The sequence below is a fragment of the Equus przewalskii genome, chromosome 6, assembly GCF_037783145.1.
Source record: "Equus przewalskii isolate Varuska chromosome 6, EquPr2, whole genome shotgun sequence".
Lineage (NCBI taxonomy): Eukaryota > Metazoa > Chordata > Mammalia > Perissodactyla > Equidae > Equus > Equus przewalskii.
The window spans coordinates 23,798,533-23,807,741 of NC_091836.1; the positions used below are offsets into that span (position 1 = coordinate 23,798,533).

The following is a 9,209-nucleotide window of genomic DNA, read 5'->3' on the forward strand; positions in this document are numbered from 1 at the left end:
AAGTACACTATTGTGCTGGATATCAAATGGAGAAAAGCACAAAGAAAAGTATGTCTGTTTATCTATCTATCCATCTATCTATCTATCCATCTATCTATCTATCCATCTATCTATCTAGATACACACACACACATACACACAACACACACACACAGAGTACCTGCTCTTTATGAGCCTCTATTTTAGACCAAACATTACCGCATTGCCCATAGGATCATAAATTCATTTATTAATTTTTAAATGTCCTTGTTCATTCATTCATTCTGCACATATTTATTGAGCGCTTTCTACAAGTAAGGGACGATTCTTAGGAAGGCATCTTGTGGTCTAACAGCGGCTCTGTCTCCTCTGCCAGTCTTAACGCTGATGGAATAGGCTCAGAAGGAGGAGGAGGGGGTGGTCCCTCCCGAACCAGACGAAGCTCGCCACCTCCACTCCAAAAGAGGTGCTGAAGTGGGAAGAGAATGAAAGACAGGACCGTACATCATCTCCGCTCCAAATCCGAAGCCTGGTTAGAGCTGAGAAAAGTAGAACAGATGAAGTTTGAGTGTGATTTGGGATTTGAATTTTAAACTCGACTGCACTGTGTTTTCCAGATACCGAAGGTGACCGTAAAATTAAAGACTTTGTCCGAGGTGCTAAGGAGCAGAAAAGGAGCAGAGTTGAAAGCAGACGCTGCAAACTAGGAAATTTAAACCAAGTATGTAAACATTTACAAGATTTTTTTTATTGATCCAATTCTTCCCGCCCCACTCCCCCCACAGTGGTTTAATCCCCATCTGTCACTTGGACACCCACCGAGGCCTCCTTACAGGCCCATCTTCAACCACTCTTGCCCTAGTCGTGTAGTGGTTAAGTTTGCACACTCCACTTGGGCAGCTCGGTGTTCACGGGTTCAGATCCTGGGCGCCGACCTAGCACCACTTGTCAAGGCATGCTGTGGTGGCATCCCACATAAAACAAAGGACGATTGGGGCCAGCCCAGTGGCTGAGTGGTTAAGTTCACCCGCTCTGCTTTGGTGGCCCAGGGTTTCACTGGTTTGGATCTTGGGTGCAGACATGGCACGACTCGTCAGGCCACACTGAGGCGGCGTTCTACGTGCCACAACTAGAAGGACTCACAACTAAAATATACATCTATGTACTAGGGGGACTTGGGGAGAAAAAGCAGGAAAAAAAAAAAAAGAAGCTTGGCAACAGTTGTTAGATCAGGTGCCAATCTTTAAAAAGAAAAAAAAGAGGAAGATTGCACAGATGTTAGCTCAGGGACAATCTTCCTCACAAAAAGAAAAGAAAAAGGCATACTTAAGAACCAGATTCATTGGGTTTAATCCTGGCTCTGCCATTTGCTAGCTGTTGCCTAGTAAATTGTTGGCACCATCTCTGTGCCTCAGTTTCCTCAGTAAAATGGGGATAATCATGGAACCACCACCTCATGGAGTAGTTGTGAGGATCAAGTGGGTAGATGTGTGTAAGCTCTTAGAACAGTGACTGAGTCACAGCCATCACTGTACACTGCCCACGTTGTTGTTCTCTTAGGGAGCTGGACAGCTTAGTGAACAAAGAGTGGAATAGGCTGCCAGATGAGACTGCAGAGGCAGGCTCACTCCTGTATCCTCATAACCTGGCATCGAGCCTAGCATGTAGGAAGTGTTCAATAAATATTTGTTGGATGGATGGACGGATGGATGGATGAGATAAAGTTCTCCTTCTGAACAAAGGCTTCTGGCTTTAGCCCTTGCACACTGCTTGCACAGGACGCTGAGACCACCTGTGCATCTCCCCTTCCTCAGCTCTAATGGCCGCGTGGAAGGCGCGGTAACTTAGCAACGAGAGCTTCAGACAATAAGATCAGGCGCCTGGTCCAACCCAGCACTTGAGAGCTGAGTACTTGCAAACAGGAGCCTGCACCTCCACCCCTGGGCCTCTTCAGCCCTTGACACTACTGTTAGGAGCAGGCCTGGCCCAAATTTTCCTCAGGCTGACTATAAGGAGCATCTTTCGTAGGCAAGATTGGAGTTTCTGGAAGCGGGCAGGATGTCCCTCCAGGCCGGGGGACCTGTGAGAGGATAGGAGGCCTTGGGCACCCCAGGCTCAACAGTGAGAAAAAAGCTGAAGGTGAGGGCATCACGGAGGTATCCAAAAAAGCATATTTCAGCCATTACTGAGGTCCCAGACTCGTGGTCAGAGGAGAGCTCCAGGATCCTTCACAAGCCACGATTAAACAGATGAGATGATCTCAGAACGAGGGGGACCAAGACTTGTGACGGCAGGGGAGGCAGGCACGAGCACACGAAGACAATGGATGGGAATGTGCAAAAACAGGATGCCTGCCCACAGGGGGCCCAGCTCGGATGGGGAGTGAAGGGACGAGATTCTGGTGATCCGCTGCGGGTGTGCTGCCACTTTGCTCCAGGCCCCATTCCTTCCTTTGTGAAATAAGAGGATGGACTAGATGGTCCCCAAGGTCCCTGAGGAGCTATGACTATGAATCCATGCCTATTCCCAGCCCACTGAAAATAAGGGTTTACTCCTCTGTATTTTGTAAAAAAAAAAAAACAACAACAAAAAAAAGAAATCTCAAGCTCTTTTTTCCAGCTCCCTTCTCCTCTGACCAACTCAATTTTCCACGTAACTTGCTTGGAAGACACAAGCTTTGGCGTCCCCAGCTGCCCCCATCCTCGCAGCCCACTCCCCAACAAGCAGGGTCGTAAATGCTGCTCAGCAGAGGGTGAGATATGTTCAAAGCTGCTCCTCCAGAGCCCAGGGTGAGAACGTGAGCTGTTAGAACCAAGAGGCGTCAAGGTGTCTGGACCCCAGATGGGCCATTTGAACCAAGCACCTGAAGCCACCGTTTGTATAAGAAATGGGGTGATCAGGGAGACCCAGGCAGAGAATCAGATGCTAAGGAGACTCCTCGTGGGGCCTTCACCATGGTGATGGAGATACGAGATGGGCGGATGATAAACGGAGGGAGTAGGTCTAGTGTGACCCACTGACCCATCTAGTCATCAGTGTGAGCAGAAGCGGAGGACTCAGTACAGGGCCAAGAGGGTGGCAAGCTGGGGTGGTGGGAGAGCGTACATGGGGAGCACGATTCAGCGTGGCCGCCACAGCAGGGCCCCACAGGCCTGCCTGCACCCTTCCCAGTGCTGAGAAACCTGGGCTGGGAGGAGACGTTCCCAGGGAAATGCCTGCCAAAAGGTGGTCACCCGTAATGAGGCAATAAACAGGGTAATTACTGGGTAATTACTGGCCCTCCAAGGGTCTGGGAAACGGCGGGTGAGAGAACTTGGCCAGTCTGAGGCTTCCCGTGAGCTGGGAGCCCAGCTGAAAATGCGAGTGTGGATGGGCGAGGGCGAGGCTGCTTTGTGAACATGCACTTCATCTTTTCTTCCCTCTTTTTCCTTTCCCTCTCCTTCTGGTACAGGTTCAGGGCTGTCGGCAAGTGCCCAAGGCCTGGGTGTTGGCCAGGAAACAGAGGCTGCTGCAGAGGCTCCTGGCATCTTTGAAGACCAGCCCCACCCCACCCAACCTGCCTCGTCCCACTGCATCCTGCTCCATCCCGTAGAGCTGAGCACCTGAGCTCTCTGATGGAGGCATCTGCTCAGAAGAACCCAACCCAGGAGCAGCGCTGAGACAGGCCCAGCTGGGCCCCACCTGGAAGCAGAAGCCAATTCAATGGTGTCGCTCTAGGCTAGTGACTTGGCACCAAGGTGCAGGCAGCTGCTTTGCAAATATCTTCTTTTCCCTTCTCCTTTGAACGCTGAGGTCTAATCCCTGATAGTTCCTTTCTTCCAGTTAGCGGAATTGAACCAGTTAACCTAGAAAACAATAGGAGCGATGAAACTTGCAAAATGTCTGGGACTGTGGAAGCCATTGAATAAAACGGGTTCATTTGCCCTGGTTGTAGACGGGGTCTAGATTCAAGGCGGAACGTGAAAACGAACGTGATGATTTTCTCATTGTCTTTTATAGATCACGTGTCACTTTGTTAGTTTAGGAGCATTAAAAATGTATAACATAGAGCTTATTCTGCTCATAAAATGATCCTCTTTGGCATATTAAAATTTAAAGTATAGTTTATTCAGGCAGTAATTACACTTTCACTAATTGAATTTACCTTTAAATATTTCAAAGTTTTGTAATAAATTGAGCTACGAGATATAAGCCTCAAGGGATTTGTATTCATTGGTGTTTGAGAAACAGGCAAAACCTCGAAAACAGAAAAAATCACCAGCGTTAAAGTGGAAAAACATTTTGTTTTCTAGTACCCATAATGAGGACGAGAATCCAAATAATAACATGATGCAGTCCTTTAGTTTATAAGCCTCTTTTACACACTTTACCTGATTTTCACAGTGAAAGACTAGTAGAAAAAGAGAGATGTGTGCATTTAAAGATAAAGGAAATGGAACTCAGAGAAGCTGAGTGACTTCCCAAAGGTCACACAGGAATGGCAGAGCTCAGACTTGTCTTCTCACCCCAAACCCCATCCTCACTCTCTGAAAGGATTCCCTGACCAAATGTCTACCAACGGATGAATGGACTGACAAAGTGTGGTCTATATATACAACGGAATATCATTCAGCCTCTAAAAGGAATGAAGTTGTAATACATGCTATAACATGGATGAAACTTACAAACGTTAAGTGAAATAGGCCAGATACGAAAGGACAAATATTGTATGATTGCACCTATCTAAGGTACCTAGAATAGGCAAATTCATAGAGATGGAAAGCAGAATGGTGTTTGCCAGGTGCTGGAGAGGGGAGAATGGGGAGTTTTTGTTTAATGTGTATAGATCTTCAGTTTGGGACAATGAAAAAGTTTTGAAGATGGATGGTGGTGATGGATGGCACAACATTGCGAATGTGCTTAATTCCACTGAACTGTACGTTTAAAGCTGGCTAAAATGACAACTTAAAAAAAAAAAAAGATTCCCTGAAAGTAATTTTTGCCCCCAAGGAATCCATTTTATCTGATCAGCTAGTCCTTTCAGTACTTTCTGTTTCTTCCAAATCCTCCATTTCTTCTTACTATTCACACACTTCTGAGAACCAAGGCTTTGTCTTGGCTACCACAAGATTCTCTTCTGTTACAAACCAACCTAGACCAATTTGGTTTTTTCTGTAGATAGTTGAGGGTCATGCTCTCATTCCCAGATGCTGTGTCACAATAAAAACACATTTCAGGCTGGATTCTCTCATGCATACAAATATTTATTAGCAAACTGGCCCCAAACAGCCTATCCAATAAATTCAATGAAGTTCCAACCTTCTGACCTCTGCGGTTGTATGACAGCACATGACATGAAGATGTGGCAATATTCCTGGGGGGGTTAGGAGCTAGGTTGTGAAATTCTCTGATTAGTGGCTATAAATAGAACTGGTTTAAAATCTTAGGGCACCATTCCAGAGAGCATATGTTATCACTGGACTCAGTAAATTAACATACCTTTCCCATGCATGGCACGGTGAGCTCCTGTATGACATTCTAGCCAATATACACATTTCAACCTCTACTTGTTTCACCCAAGAAAACCATTGCTAACATCCATTATGCTAATTAGCAAAGCCTCTGGTATTGATAGGAGATAAAAATAGCGGAAAGTCTTGCAGTAGCTGCCCAGAATGTGGCTTCTGATTAGAATCTTTCAAATGTTAACTAACCAGCCCTGAAGTGTGTATTCTCGATTAGGTGTCTTCACATGCTAACTAATCGCCCCCTAGAATTTGGATCAAAAGGATATCTCTCACTCAGGGTTGCCAGATAAAATATACATGATAATATTTGGGACATACTTATACTAGGAAATTATTTGGTATTTATCTGAAATTCACATTTAACTCTGTGTCCTGTATTTTTATTTGCTATATTTGGCAACACCACTCTCACTCTACTTTGTACTGAAGTATTTTGAAATAAACTACAGACAATATAATGTATACCTTTCATAGGAAAAAAATGTTTCAAGTTAATGTTTCCCTGATTTGACCGTGAACATTTCCAAGCCTGACACTGCTGCTCGTGTTGCAGGAGGCAGACTGCTCGGAGCAGGTGTAACAATAAGCTACTTGTTTTAAAATCCACAAAAATGAAGGGATGGTCCTTTATATTCAGTCCTCCGATGTGATGCCTAGGAACATATCCACTGACGCTGAGATCAGAATTCAGCAAGAACCACAGCAGAGAAGGAAGTTCCTGAACCTCTTTTCTGTGTGTGTGTGTGTGTGTGTGTGTGTGTGTGAAATGGTGTTGCCCCCGGATGCAGAAATGTGTCTTACATTCTTGCATGTGGGAATGATGCTGAAGTGCTTGTTCCCGATGGACAGGAATTACAATGACCTGATACCCCAGGTAATTTCACATTAAAATCTTTTCTTCGCAAAGACGAATTCTGAATTCATTGGTGGATGGTGGGGACGGAGAGGAAAAATAAAGACAGGATAATAGTACCTTATCGAAAAGATTGTAGTCATCATTCTAAAATAAAAGGAATACAATTTTTGCCCCTAAAATGAATTTTATTTTCCAGAATTTTTCTAATTTTCATTTTTACCATTGTTCGAGGGGAGGGGGAATGCTCAGGGCAAAAATAAAACAACATTGTCCGCCATTCCTATTCCTCTAGCGTTTGAGGACAGGAAAAGACTGGAGGGAAACCTTTTCATTTCTAGTTGAGGATGAAATGACTCCTCCCAAATGCCCCAGAGGAGGTGAATGGTTAAAAAAAATAATAACAGCGGCCCTGGATCTGGCCCCTGTGCCTCAAGAGCTTCTGGGAAAGGTCACTGAGCAGGTCAGACCCTCTGCGGGGTGCCCGGGGAGGCCCGGCTCCCACCGCCTCTCTCCCGCAGCTGCAACTTAATAAACCTTAATGAAAGGTGTGATTGCCATGGCAACCTCAGTAACACTTTCAAATAGATGGCCAATTATTATTCACTCATTTACTGTTTATTGTAGTGATGCCAATCACAATGAACTCCAGGAGTGTATTAATGGAGATGTGATCGGAGCTTGGGGCCCTCGGGAAATGGCATTGTAATGCCTCATTCATTAGCATAGTGCGCTCAAGGTGGGTGGGCACACAGCCACTCCCTCTGGTCCCTTGGCACCCAGCACAGTGCACGCACACACTCACACACACTGGAAGAAATGGACATGGCCAAGAGGTCATTGCAGGACTCACTCCCCTCCAGGAAGGTCCCCGGTGCACAACCAGATGTTAAGACAAGCAGATAGACAGACAGAAACCTCTGCTCAGCCCCAGCAGCTATTTTCGGCAGGAGTTTTATTATTTTTCACCCTTCCCTCTGGACCCTTTCCCCATTTCAAATTCTATAAACAAATGCACTGCCTCGTTAAACCTCGGGCGAGCTCTCTGGAGAAGATTCACCAGCCCGTTTCCCCTTCCAGGAGCCTTCGCTGGTGCTTGGTGCTTCAGGACACGGGGAGGGAAAAACAGAGGTAGCGCTCCTCCTTTCATTAAAACTCTCCACCCTACTCCAAGGCCTGCTCCTCGCAACCCCCCTCCTGGTCCTCCCAACCTGGCGACACGAACACAGCTTTCCTTCCTCCTGGTGAAGAGAGGCACAGGCAGGATGACTTACCGAGATGTTAATTTGTCTTTTATTCTGAAAGTAATTTTCTCTCCCTCTTCGGAAGGTAGCCAGCCATTTCCTGAAGCAGAAGTTACAGGAAAACAACTTCTACCCTTGGTTTTTTTGGATGCATTATGCCGGGCCCTCCCAGAGAGGGAAGCAAGACAGCTAGACAGTGCAGACAGAGGAAGCAGAGGAATTTCCAGGGCCAGACAGGGGAGAGGGTCTGAGACGGAACAACTGGCTTATTGGTGGGTCTGAGGAGCCTCAGCCAGAGTCCCCTCCCATTCCCAAATCTGGAAGGAAAGCAACAGAACCAGCTGCCCTCCGGGTTCATGCTGGCCTGGAAACGGCTGTGTCACTGGGGCCCAGCGGGGACCAACGACAAGGACTCTTCCCAATTGCTTGCTCTGTGCACAACCCTGGCAGAAGGGAAAGGGCTGGGAAGAGTCTCTGCTACCCTGGAGGGATGGGACCCCAACGTCAGATCTCGCTGAATTTGAAAAGTAAATAATAAAGCGTGCCACGCCTTGTAAAGCAGAGAGCGTGGTAAAATCCAGACTCACTACGCAGACTGGCAGCTCCAGTTACCAGGGAGACACCACCCCCAGGCAGCCTGTTCTCCAGGGGGCAGCTCATTCTTGGTTCGTTTCTGGGGTCCTGAGGCTTCCGGCCCCACCCTGATTCCTCTAGAAGCTCCCACTCACTGTGCCAGTCAGGACCGAAGACAGAAGTGGGTGGGAGGGTATGTGAGTGACTCACCGGCTTTTGCTTGCCTCTGCCTCTCCCATGCTCAGGATGTGGGGGCAGCATTAAACAGAAAATGACTCTGGCACTTGGTAAAATGGTGAGGAAGATTGTATTCAGGACTGTCACGGTAGGGGAGAGAGATGGGGCTCAACTCCAAATCCAGGAGGGACAAATGGAGATTGATACCCAAAGAGCAGAGGATGGAAAATGACCAAGAGGAGACATCAAGGGGAGCGGGATTCTTGCTGACGGCAGGCCAGCATGATCAGACATCAAGAGTTGGGGGATGCCCTATAAACTGGCTTAGCAGACTCCTTGCTAAATCTGGACTCTGCAAGGAAGGGCTTGGAAGCCCAAGGAGGAGGTTTAGTAGAGAAGAGGGCTCAGAGGAGCCTGACCAAAGTTGGGCAGGACACAGTCTTTATCCGCAGCCACTGGAAAGGCACTGCGGGTAGAGGGGAGAGCAGAAGGAGAAATTGGACAGGGAAGGGAATGTCTTGGTTTTCTGGTAAAATCGGGCAGCACTCAATGGGCAGCCAGCTAGGAAGAGCCTGGTTATCGAGCAAAGCCCTGGGAAGTCTGGGGGAAACTCTGAGAGGGCTGTTTCCTGCCCTGGATTAGGTTAGACTCAGGGATCCTAATGGCCATCACTATTCTAAGTCAAGTCATTTTGGATATCCCCCAGAGAATTTTCTGCCCTAGGCCTTTCCTCAGAGAAGGATTCAAATCCTGCATCTGCTAGTTTGCTCTCTGGGGACCACAGATATGCCCCTCGGGAGCTCAGTTTCTTCTTCAGTGAGGTGAGGGTGATAATGGGACCACCCTCGGTGGGGTGGTGACGGCTAGTTGTAACAG

The 9,209-nt window shown here is 47.3% G+C and overlaps 1 long non-coding RNA gene across 1 annotated transcript; it reads right to left on the bottom strand.

Annotated features, from left to right (window-relative positions):
* Positions 1-209: 209 nt before the first annotated feature.
* LOC139083856 (uncharacterized) lies at positions 210-8,098 on the bottom strand. Its single transcript, XR_011540871.1, has 3 exons — positions 7,614-8,098; positions 3,661-3,824; positions 210-518 (listed from the first exon to the last, which is right to left on the bottom strand). It is a non-coding gene; the product is annotated as an uncharacterized lncRNA (long non-coding RNA).
* Positions 8,099-9,209: the final 1,111 nt, after the last annotated feature.